Source organism: Anabrus simplex, chromosome 5 (genome assembly GCF_040414725.1).
Source record: "Anabrus simplex isolate iqAnaSimp1 chromosome 5, ASM4041472v1, whole genome shotgun sequence".
Taxonomy (NCBI): Eukaryota; Metazoa; Arthropoda; class Insecta; order Orthoptera; family Tettigoniidae; genus Anabrus; species Anabrus simplex.
In genome coordinates, this window is record NC_090269.1 from 446,039,339 (window position 1) to 446,051,751 (window position 12,413).

Below are 12,413 nucleotides of genomic sequence, written 5' to 3' on the forward strand. Positions count from 1 at the left end.
AAGTAAAAAAATGCAAAAAAAAACATAATGAAGGAGCAAATGAAAAAACAAAAGAGAGCCTAGATGGAAACAAAATAGCACAAACATACAATATTTATATTAATATGCAGAGCCTAAAACAACTCACTTAGGTTAACACAGTTTTTAGTTCCAATTCTTATTTTAAATGAACACCTGTTTCACTGAATTTTGTCGCAGTGAGTTGTTTTTTGCCCTGCATATTGATGTAAATATTGTATACTTGTGCTAATTTTGTTTCCGTCTAGGCTCTCTTTTGTTTGTTTTTTCATTTGCTCCTTCATTATGTTTTTTGGCATTTTTTACCTTATATTATGTAAATTATTTCAACCCCCCTCATTTTTCACTGAAGATGGCTCAAACGAGCCAAAACATGTTTTAATTTGTTTACTCCGTCCAATGATGGAATATATGATGTATTGAATAGGAGGATACTCTCATTTTTCACCTTTGTAAAGTGAAAACCATCAATACAGAATGATTCTAATATCTTGTAATAAGTGTGCAGATGTTTTCAGACGTGCTAATGGTGACTGTGTGATGAAAATGGCTCAACGAACACATACTCATGACGTTATGAGGGGTAGAATAATAGGGCGACTGGAGGCTGGTCAAACACAGCAGGTCGTAGCACGGGCCCTCAATGTTCCACAAGGTGTGATCTCAAGATTATGGCAACGATTCCAGCAGACAGGAAACGTGTCCAGGCGCTACAGTATGGGACGTCCGCAGTGTACAACACCACAAGAAGACTGATATCTCACCATCAGTGCCCGCAGACAGCCACGGAGTACTGCAGATAGCCTTGCTCGGGACCTTGCCACAGCCACTGGAACAGTTGTCTCCAGGCACACCGTTCACAGACGACTGAACAGACATGGTTTATTCGCCTGGAGACCTGCAAGGTGCATTCCACTGATCCCTGTTCACAGGAGAGCCCGTAAAGCCTGGTGTCGAGAACACAGTACATGGTCATTGGAACAGTGGTCTCAGGTTATGTTCACAGACGAGTCCATGTTTACTCTGAACAGTGATTCTCGCCGGGTTCTCATCTGGTGTGAACCGGGAACCAGACACCAACCCCGTAATGTCCTTGAAAGTGACGTGTATGGAGGTAGTGGTTTGATGGTGTGGGGTGGGATTATGATTGGTGTACATACACCCCTGCATGTCTTTGACAGAGGAAATGTAATAGGTCAGGTGTATCGGGACGTCATTTTGCACCAGTCTGTGCATCTTTTCAGGGGTGCAGTGGGTCCCACCTTACTCCTGATGGATGATAACGCACGGCCCCACCGAGCTGCCATCGTGTAGGAGTACCGTCAAACAGAAGATATCCGGCCAATAGAGTGGCCTGCCTTTTCTCCAGACCTAAGCCCCATCGAGCACGTCTGGGATGCTCTCGGTCGATGTATCACTGCACGTCTTCAAACCCCTAGGACGCTTCAGGAGCTCTGACAGGCACCGGTGCAAGAATGAGAGGCTATATCCCAGCAGCTGCTTGACCACCTGATCCAGGGTATGCCAAACCTTTGTGCCTGTGTACGTGTGCATGGTGATCACATCCTATATTGATGTCGGGGTACATGCGCAGGAAACAGTGGCGTTTTGTAGCACATTTGTTTTGGGACGGTTTTCTCAACTTATCACCAATACCGTGGACTTACGGATATGTTTCGTTTGTGTTCACTATGTGCCTATACTATTAGCGCCAGTTTTGTGTAGTGTCACGTATGGCACCACAATACGCAATTATCCTTAATTTATGAGCATGAGTGCAGTTGTCTGGTGGCCAAAGAGCTTGCACACGTTGGATAAGGAGTGTGTGGTTATCCTCAGTATTTTCAGTTCTTCACAAAATTGTTGTTGAAGAATTACGTTTTTTAAGGGACAACACAAGCATCTCCGTCTCCAGCAGTGGACTGTGTGACTCCTACTGGATCTGTTCTCCTTGCTGCAAATGATCCTATGTCTGCAAGTCAGCAGGATAGCCTGCTGAATAATACTGCAGAAGGAATGTGGAATTGTGGATGTTGTTCATTATACATAACACGGGCCTGTAGCTAATCCATAGTGGAATTCCATGTCTGGCATTTCCTTCAAGAAATAGTAAGACTCATTTTCACCATTTAAATCATTCACTCTCTACTGAATCTCCAGTTTTGTTCTGATACATTACTGCACTAGCAACACAACCTGAAATGTACCAGTAACACACTCAGTGCACTGCAAACGCAACCATCAGAAATGAACAGTGATCTTCAATGGGAAGACGGTCTACATCACCGAATGCTACACATACTCGGCAGAGATAAGATTGCCCTCATCTCAACAGGTATTGGTTCTGGATATTTAATTATGGGGTTATTCTACCATTGACCAATATTACCTACTGTAGGAATATGGGACACCTTTTACACTTTTATTCTTGTTATCCCTTTATTATACTTTCAATTTACTTTCCATATTTCTTATAGGCTTCAGCAGATGTAAAGGATGAAGTAACCATTGAAGAACCTACAGTTGATCAACTTGTACAATGTTTCAAAGAAGAGGAGAAGTAAGTACATTTTATATCTTACACCCGTAACACTAACTCCCTCTGTGTACAAGTCAACCTCGGGATCCCATGGCCCAGGTAGTCATAATGTTAAAAGTGTGATACTTTGTGTTGTACAATGTCAGCAAGTGTACCCAACCAAATTCATGATAACTCAGCCGTTGACCCTCGAGAGCTTCGGTGTACTTTGCTATCTAGTGGACCTTAGAGTGAGATAGAAAAGCAGCCAGCCAGATGTCCTGCATGCCTGCTTATCACCCAGAGGCTCTGGTTTCAATTTCTGGTCTGGTCGTGTATTTTTACGTTAATCCAAGAACTGGTTCAAATGCCACTTAGCTTACCTGATGAAAATTGTGGAGGTATCTGATGGTGAGATGGCTGCCCAGGTCGATAAATCCAAGAATATAGGCTGAGAAGATTCATTGCACTGACCAGAAATCACCTCATAATGTGCAGGCCTTGAGGCTGAGTAGTGATCGCTTGGTAGGCCAAGGTAGGCCCATTATGGCTGTAGCACTGTGGGATCATGTTTTTTATGTTTGGAAATTCTGTCCAATTTTAACAACCTACTGGACTTAAATGACTTGACGTTCATGCGAATATTGGCTAGGCCTTCAACTCAAATGATGAGACTTTCACGCGCCATGGCATACTTACTAGGTTATATTTTGATCACCCCTGCACGGGTCTGCACCGAACCCAATACGTAAAAACACGACTGGAGATTCAAGGACGTGGACTCCGATCAGGAGAGGCAGATAACAGCCTCGAACTGAAGACGTTGGTTAATAATAATAATTCATGACAAGGAAAAAGAAACTAACTACCAGCAATAAAAATCAAATAAAATTAAATGACGGTTTATTAAGATAAAAATGTAAATGCAAGAAAAGAAGCCACCAAAGAAAAATAAAAAAAATTATTACATACGTGCTTTTGTCCTTCAGGTTAGTAGAAGCTAGCATCGTAACCGTTCAAGCACAACATACCATAAATATATGGATAAACAATACCTTACGACCTGCTCACTGCTTAATTAATATATTCACAACATATTGAAAAATCATTGACGGAAAAGATCCTCATGGACTTATATTGGTCATTTCTTTCCGCGAAGTAGTTCACATTTTATTTACCAAACGTTACCCAAGCCTCCATCATTATTACAGCATCAACAATGACCATCTCAAGGATAAGACATCACGCAGCCTCTCGGAGTAGAGCGAACAATAGTTACATGAAGGCAATGAAGGTATTGAGATGGCCAGGGGAGCAGCATCTCTGTACCAAAGAGCACACAAAAGGGCAAAGAAAATAAAGCGGGTGTGCGCATCACCCGAATTAAAAATGAAACCAAAATGGCGGCCATAAGAACGAGCAAAACGGTCATAAAATAGACCAAGACAAAAATAATAAACACTGCACTCGAAGTGAAAAAACAAGTGTACGAGGAATAAATAAAAAGGAAACATAAATTAACTGACTGATACGACATCCTTTTAGCCCATCGCTCGCTCTCACACATACACACAAACATTCAGGCATTGTCGATATCGGGCAACAATAGGGTCAATAACCTCTTTTCAAAACAGATCGTAAACACATGTAGTATGACTCACCTGGCCATAAGTAAGTTCCCACACACGACGTAGAAACGTGCACACTGCAAATATGTTATAAGCAGGACGATATGGGCCCACGGCCCACGTACAAGCCCACCAACACAGGCGCTGGGTACGACGTATCTCTGTGTTGACACCCAGAGCCTACTAACATTTGGTGGCAATAAAGAAGTATAAGGTCGTGCACATAATGACAATTCTCGTAGAGACCCAGTTACCTCGTCACCACCACCACAATAATGCCCGCAAACACACACCCATTCATATCGCGGGGCAAAGACGTATATCAGTCAGTCGTGATTACAAGGCACTTGAAACAGCCACAAGATAAACATAAAATAAAAGTGAAAACACAGGCTCACATTACCTGAGGTTGAAGCTGATCAATTAAAAATCAGAATATGAATACAGGCAGAGTTTTAACCTGATAAAATCCCATCCATAATTCAAAAATGCTAATCTGAGTAGAGGCGACTCCATCTTTTTTTCTTTTAGGTCATAACAGCAACAAAGACATCATGTCAAGGAGATAAAAGTCAAAGACTCGCGGAAGGAAGGACCAACCGTTTACAAATCAGGGGCGCTGCCCTCTGCGGTACAGTTTGGGAAATATTTAATAGCCAGTTTAGTGAAGTCAAACGAGAGCTAATGCAAGCTCTTAGCAATCACAGATAAACCTACATGTTATGAACATGCTAAACGAGCCTGTTTCATCATCCCACAGCCCCGTTTTAAAATGTGTCTTCCTTTGGTGATCAGCCAAGGGACACATTTTAAAATGAGACTCAAACCTTATAACTAGAGTGTGCACACATCTAAACCTAAAGAATGTTACATCCTAACTACAACTGAATGAAACACACAAGACAGATACAGTTACGAGCTATGTACACATCAAGGTATTATGAAATCCAGTTCATCTCATTTTGAAGTTCAGTATTTTCTTGATTAACAATAACAGGCTGAATTAATCAGCCTCTCTTCCCTTTTTTCTTATCCCTTTATTTTTACGCAATTTATTTCATGTCTCCACCAGCGATGGTCGGAATAGCTGAGTGAAAGTGAGATTGGGAGTCCTCTTCTCTCCATGGAATCTGCATTCATTTTGTCTCATTTCCAATTCACGACATACGATTATTATTTTTCCTTTCCGGTCTCTCTTTTTCATCAATGTTATCCCAGAAAGAAAAGGAATTTTAGAAGATTGCCAATTTTGCTACAAGCAAAAGAACATGTACAAGTATTAAACCTAATATGACAAATTAATGAAGTATTTATTATTGGCTCCGTGGATGATAAACTTTCAACAAAGACACGTGAGCCTTACTAAATTTGTTACTTTTCAGGTCCTGTAGTTCAACGGTGACAGGTCCCAAGAATCTGACTACCTTTTTGGGGCCTGACCATTTATGACACAGTTTGGCAGTGACCTGGTTAGCTGCAGAACTGACAGGAAACATTTTCACCACCACCAAGTCTCCAATTTGCACAGCGACCTCTCTTCTGCCCCGGTTGAACCGTTCAGCCACCCGGTCTCGTGCACGGATCAAGTGGGCGACTGCTTCTTTCCATTTCTGTTCAATCTCTACGTTCCTTGACGGTTTGCTCAGGTATTCAATATTCCATTTCAACTCCAATGGGTCAGCCAGATTTCTATGAATGAATAATTCTGCCGGGCTGGGGCAATGGGACTCGTGGAGTGCACTGTTGAAAGCTAGAACAAAAAAATCAAGATTTTCATCCCAGGTCTGCTGATCAGCGCTATGGTAAGCACTCAGACAGGCCTTGAGATTGCGATGAAATCTTTCGATGTGTGAGGGTTTGGGATAGTGGGGGCTCAGAAAAACCTGCTTCACTCCCCATCCGAAACACAAATGACGAAATTTATTGCCACTGAAGGTAGACGCATTGTCAGTTACTAACATTTTCGGGGGGCCATAAACTCGGAAAATATGGTGAGATAGAAGGCGAATGGCGCTGCTCGAGTTAATTTTTCTAACCGGAAACAACCAGACGAATTTAGAGAAGGCGTGAACTACCGACAGAATTCCGATGTTGCCATTTTTGGACTTCATAAGAGGGCCAAAAAAATCTACAAACAACTTTTCTCTGGGGTAAAATGCAATGTCAGCGGAATGAAGACCAGTTTGACAGGATTGCGCAGGTTTGCACCTTTGACATATGTCGCAACTTTTCGCATACTCCAGTACATTCTTTTTCAGGTTGGGCCAAAAGAAATCCCGAGAGATACTATTCGGGGTTTTGAATTGACCCTGATGAGCACCTAGGTAAGAGTCATGGTAGTAGTGTAACATCATGGTTCATAATGCCAGAGGAACGAAAACCTTGTCTTGCCATTTTTACGGCTGCGGTGGACTAACAGTCCTCGTTTGACATCAAATGATTTGTCTCGAAGAGACCCATCGGCGACACCCTTCATCAGCTCCTGACATTCAATATCATTTTTTTGATGCTCGGAGATGTCTGTGAAAGACCAGGGATAACTTTGTGCAAAATGTTGACGCTTTCAACAACTCGGATGGATAACAATCGTCTTTGGGTTCGACCTCACTCTCCGGCACTCCATCGAACATGCGCGTCAGACAGTCGGCCACCACATTTTCTTTTCCTCGAACGTGAACAATGGTGAATTTATAAGCTGACAAACGGAGTATCCATCTACCCGTTCTACCGAGTCGTTTGACATTAGCGCTCATCCATGATAGCGCTTGGTTGTCCGTATGGACAAAGAAATGGCGGTGTTCCAAATAAGACCGGAATTTTTCAACTCCCAAGACTATGGCTAGGCATTCTTTTTCATAGATAGAGTACCGCAATTCAGCTCCGTACAACAACTTGCTGAAGAACGCAATGGGAACCAGCTTCCCATCCTCATCGGATTGATTTAATACGGCAGAAACTGCAAGTTCACTAGAGTCGCACTGTAAAACGAAATCACGGGAGAAATTTGGACTGTAAAGAACAGGGGCTTGACAGAGGGCATCTTTCAACTGATTGAAGGCATTGGCTTGAGGTTCGTCCCAGACGAAGCGACTATTTTTCTTTTTGAGAAGGTTTAAGGGGGCCGAAATTTGGGAGAAATCCTTAATGAAACGACTGTAGAAGCCAACCATACCCAAGAATCTTCTAACGCCACGTACATTCTTTGGGCGAGGAAATTCTCTAATACATTTGACTCTGTCAGGGTTCACAGCAATGCCGGACTCGGAGATGACATGGCCAAGAAAATTCAGGCGCTTAGAGCAGAGAGACACCTTTCTGGGATTGATGGTAAAACCGTGCTTGCGCAAACGGGTGAGTACCTCGCGCAGGTGAGCTAGGTGTTCGTCGAAGCTCGTGGAATATATGAGAAGATCATCCAAAAAATTGAATACACTAGAATATTTTAGGTCTCCGAAGATCAAGTCCATCACCCGACTAAGCGCTTGGCCACCAATTGAGATACCCATCGGCACTTTATTGAATTCGAAAAGCCCAAAAGGAGTGGCGAAGGCGGTGCAAGGACGACTCTTGGGGTCTAAGGGGATTTGATAGTACGCCGAATTGAAATCAAAAACAGTGAAGAACCTTGCACCATGAAAATGTTGAAATGCTCTTTCGATGGTAGGCAACGGGAAACTGTCGAAGACGATGTTCTTATTGACTTTTCGATAGTCGACCACGAACCTAAATCGACCGTCCTTTTTGGGGACAAGGAAAGCGGGGCTACTATAGGGCGATTTTGAGGGACTGATGACCTTCCTTTCTAACAAATCGTTTACCATTTCGCGCATAGAGCACAATTTAGGGGGTGAACAGCTAAACGGAGGGGACCTAACAGGGGTGTCGTTATTGAGTTCGATTGAATAGGAAAAATTCTTGGCATAACCCAGATCGGCAGTCAGCACATCGGAAAATTCTTCTAACAGACCGTTCAACATCAAGGTTTGATTTTCAGTCAATTCACACGAGGCGTTGGGCAGTGGAGATTCCACGATGGCGCATGCAGTGCCACGCTGAAAGGGGGTTTCAAAGGGCTAACTCACATCAGATTTGAACCGAAAGGCAAAGGTACGACTGATGAAATCAATGGACAAACCAGTTGCCAACATGAAATCTGATCCTAAAATGACCGAGACAAGTCGGGAACAATATTGAACGTCCAGTCCCATGACAAACCACGAATTTTGATATGACACTCGGCTCGACCCACGGCACACAGCTGACGCCCATCAGCGGACATGAACTTTCCCAGGTCCTCACAGGCAGGCATATACGTCAAATTGAGGGAAGATACAAGGGATTGGCGGCTGATGAACGAAACACTCGACCCGGTATCCAATAAGGCATAAACAATTCGCGATCCTATCAAAATCTTGGCCCAGGGTGTAGACGAGGGGTGACCCCAGATTCTTTTATTCACACCAATATCAGGCGCCAACGGTGGGCCATCATGCCAGCGCGCCTTCAGTTTCCCTGCTCAGGATTGCATCGCGGACACACGCGCCGAGTAACACCAGTAAGACCACAATTAAAACATTTGAGAGGACTGTTAGACTGGCAGTACTTTGAAATATGTCCCAGTTTACCACAATTCCAGCATTTTCTAACAGTGGCGTTGCTTATGGTAGTCGGATTAGAGGGTTGAATGGCGTTGACATAGCGCCGAGGTGGGGATGCAAGGTCGGACTTACGATCGGGACTGCCACAAGGCCGAGACGAAGAGGGGGTGGCACCAAAGGAAACCGACTTGATGGGTACACGACAGGCAACATCGGGAAAAGAACAATTGGAAGGAGTAGGAGGTGGATGATACATCTTGTTCTGACTGACTGTCGATTCGAACTCACGGCCTAAATTTATAATGTCTTCAACACAGTCTACTTGGCACCTCTTATATATAATTTATAGTCAGGGGCCAGATTTCGATAAAATTGGTCAAAGATCTCATATTCCGGTGCCTTAACGCTTAAAACGATTGAATAGGTTTAGAATGCCTGTGGCGTAATCGTCAATACCTTCTCCCATTCTCTGAGTCCTTCTAAAAATTTCCTGTTTCAAACAATAATCCATGTCTGATAAACCAAATTGCTGCTTAATGCGGACGGCGAAATCATCCCACGACCGAATATTGACTTTCATCAATCTAAACCATCTCAAATCCGGCCCTTCTAACATTCCGGGGATGACGGATACGAATAGATTGAGGGGGAGCGAGCTGCACTCCGCAATGTCTTCCACCCGCTCTAAGAATTCAATCACGCTAGAACTATTGCCTTCCCCCGAAAAATTTAATTTCCATTTACGGACTACATCAAACACAGGATTAACATTTGCATTAGCGTTCGGTTAACAAGCAGGACTGGAAATAGGAGAAACGGGCTCCTCACGGTTCAGGTCAAGGGCACGATTACGACACTCCATAACATTTCCACAATCAGGGCACCTAGCACTATCATTATCGGACGCAACTGAAGCATTAAGCTCATCAGTATCCTCCCCTTTATCTCTCACAGTGTCGGGCATTTCCGTAGTCAAAACATCGGTATGTTTACTCATCACAATCGTTTTCTGACTCTCCATTATCCACACGATTGTATTCAACTCAAATAAACACAACGCATACACGCCGATTGGCACAACAATGCAGATAAATAGAATATATGACTCAAAATTAAGGTCAGAATAATAGTGGCTTCACAAGATAAATTAAGAGAAATTGAGGCTTCATATAATAAAATAAGCATAAATCACCACCTACAGTTCCATCTCGTCCGAGTCTATTACAGAGGAGACGTCCTGATCGAGCACGCATCTGCTACCATTTGCACCGAACCCAATACGTAAAAACACGGCGGGAGATTCGAGGACGTGGACTCCGATCAGGAGAGGCAGATAACAGCCTCGAACTGAAGACGTTGATTAATAATAATAATTCATGACAAGGAAAAAGAAGCTAACTACCAGCAATAAAAATCAAATAAAATTAAATGAGGGTTTATTAAGATAAAAATGTAAATGCAAGAAAAGAAGCCACCAAAGGAAAATAAAAAAAATTATTACATACGTGCTTTTGTCCTTCAGGTTAGTAGAAGCTAGCATCGTAACCGTTCAAGCCCAACATACCAATAATATATGCATAAACAATACCTTATGACCTGCTCACTGCTTAATTAATATATTCACAACATATTGAAAAATCATTGACGGAAAAGATCCTCATGGACTTATATTGGTCATTTCTTTCCGCGAAGTAGTTCACATTTTATTTACCAAACGTTACCCAAGCCTCCATCATTATTACAGCATCAACAATGACCATCTCAAGGATAAGACATCACGCAGCCTCTCGGAGTAGAGCGAACAATAGTTACATGAAGGCAATGAAGGTATTGAGATGGCCAGGGGAGCAGCATCTCTGTACCAAAGAGCACACAAAAGGGCAAAGAAAATAAAGCGGGTGTGCGCATCACCCGAATTAAAAATGAAACCAAAATGGCGGCCATAAGAACGAGCAAAACGGTCATAAAATAGACCAAGACAAAAATAATAAACACTGCACTCGAAGTGAAAAAACAAGTGTACGAGGAATAAATAAAAAGGAAACATAAATTAACTGACTGATACGACATCCTTTTAGCCCATCGCTCGCTCTCACACATACACACAAACATTCAGGCATTGTCGATATCGGGCAACAATAGGGTCAATAACCTCTTTTCAAAACAGATCGTAAACACATGTAGTATGACTCACCTGGCCATAAGTAAGTTCCCACACACGACGTAGAAACGTGCACACTGCAAATATGTTATAAGCAGGACGATATGGACCCACGGCCCACGTACAAGCCCACCAACACAGGCGCTGGGTACGACGTATCTCCGTGTCGACACCCAGAGCCTACTAACATTTGGTGGCAATAAAGAAGTATAATGTCGTGCACATGATGACAATTCTCGTAGAGACCCAGTTACCTCGTCACCACCACCACAATAATGCCCGCAAACACACACCCATTCATATCGCGGGGCAAAGACGTATATCAGTCAGTCGTGATTACAAGGCACTTGGAACAGCCACAAGATAAACATAAAATAAAAGTGAAAACACAGCTCACATTACCTGAGGTTGGAGCTGATCAATTAAAAATCAGAATATGAATACAGGCAGAGTTTAAACCTGATAAAGACCCATCGATAATTCAAAAATGCTATTCCGAGTAGAGGCGACTCCATCTTTTTTCTTTTAGGTCATAACAACAACAAAGACATCATGTCAAGGAGATAAAAGTCAAAGACTCGCGGAAGGAAGGACAATCCGTTTACAAAGCAGGGGCGCTGCCCTCTGCGGTACAGTTTGGGGAATATTTAATAGCCAGTTTAGTGAAGTCAAACGAGAGCTAATGCAAGCTCTTAGCAATCACAGATAAACCTACATGTTATGAACATGCTAAACGATCATGTTTCAGGTCTCCTTTCTGTGATCCCCCTTTTGCGATCTTCTATAAGTAGAACAGGAATGTGATTTATTTTCGGCTCTCCTTCTGAGAACTTTTACCATAACACATCGCCCAATTCTAGCCTCTGAAAGCACAAACTTTTCTTAGGTGTTAGTCAGTCTCCTTGCCACGGTTCCAGATGTAGTAAAGGCCAGTGACAGCAATGCTATTGCTGAGTTATTGAAAATGATTTGGAGGACAGTTATGGCAGTTATCATGATAATGGTAAGGAGATTTTAAGTGAAGGTGACAATTCATCAGGTAAAAGTTACTGTGAAATTGTATTGAAAGTTCCATGTGCGAAAGCAAAACATAATGACTGGGTTGTGGGTTAGTAGTAATGATATTGATCACTTTACAGGCTCTCTAGGGGTGTCGGGAGAACTGAGAGGCAAATATTTAGATAATTTTGTATCAGAAATCCCTGTGATTTTGGAGTTTATTTACCCATTGCTTTTCCGCATTGCATGGGAAACAAATATTTAGCTGGGGACAATTAATGGAACCAGATAAGAAAAGAAAAGGATACATGATATCAAGTGGTTTGACACTAATGGGGATGACATTAAGGCCTGCTTTGCTCTCTGCATTCTGATATCCCAGGTTCGTAAACTTTGAAACGTAACCCATGGCATCAGAGCTCTGAAGGTCCTTGGCAGAGTTTAATGATATTTTTTGGTGGTAATGATTTGCAGTGCAATACTCCAAAAGT

The 12,413-nt window shown here is 42.7% G+C and overlaps 1 pseudogene; it reads left to right on the plus strand.

Moving 5' to 3' along the window:
• Nucleotides 1-12,413, plus strand: part of LOC136875087 (zinc finger protein 160-like) — an 89,757-nt pseudogene that overhangs the window by 48,581 nt on the left and 28,763 nt on the right.